We start from the raw sequence: 750 nt of genomic DNA, 5'->3' as shown, positions 1-750 counted from the left end.
CTTTCCTTTTTTTAGAATTTTGTCTATGAAGATATGGATCATATTTGGTCTAAAATGCTTAATAGCTCTGAAGATATCAAAGTTAGAATCACCAAACTTTCTATACTGATTAAGAATAAGCTCATTGTTCTACTACAACAGAGATTATGGCAAAAATTTACTTTATTCATTTTTTTGGAATGTTTTACATGATTTTCAATCGTGCAAAATAGTGACTTAAAAAATGTTGGTTGTAGTAGAACAGTGAACTCACCATTAGTCTGTACAGAAAGTTTGGTGACTCTAACCTTAATATCTTTAGAGCTATTAAGCATCTTAGGTTAAATATGATCCATATTTCCAAAAAAAATAAAAAAAATAAAAAAAAGTAAATTTTGCAAAAATCTTTGTTGAAGTAAAACAACAAACTTATTTTTAATCAGTATATAAAGTTTGGTGACTCTAACTGATATCTTTAGAGCTATTAAGCATTTTAGACCAAATATGATCGAAAACTGTGAAAAAAATAAAAATAAAAATAAAAAAAGTAAATTTCTGCAAAAATCTCTGTTGTAGTAGAACAATGAGCTCATGATTAGTCAATACAGAAAGTTTGGGCGACTCTAACTTTATTATCTTTATAGCTATTAAGCATTTTAGACCAAATATGATCGAGAATCATGTAGAAAATTCCTCAAAAAAATGAAAAAAGTAAATTTCTGCAATAATCTTTGTTGTAGTAGAACAATGAGGTCATCATTAGTCAGTACA

The sequence above is a fragment of the Oryzias melastigma genome, unplaced genomic scaffold (assembly GCF_002922805.2).
Source record: "Oryzias melastigma strain HK-1 unplaced genomic scaffold, ASM292280v2 sc00760, whole genome shotgun sequence".
Taxonomy (NCBI): Eukaryota; Metazoa; Chordata; class Actinopteri; order Beloniformes; family Adrianichthyidae; genus Oryzias; species Oryzias melastigma.
The sequence above is the reverse complement of the archived record's forward strand: the minus strand, read 5'-3'. Positions refer to the sequence as shown.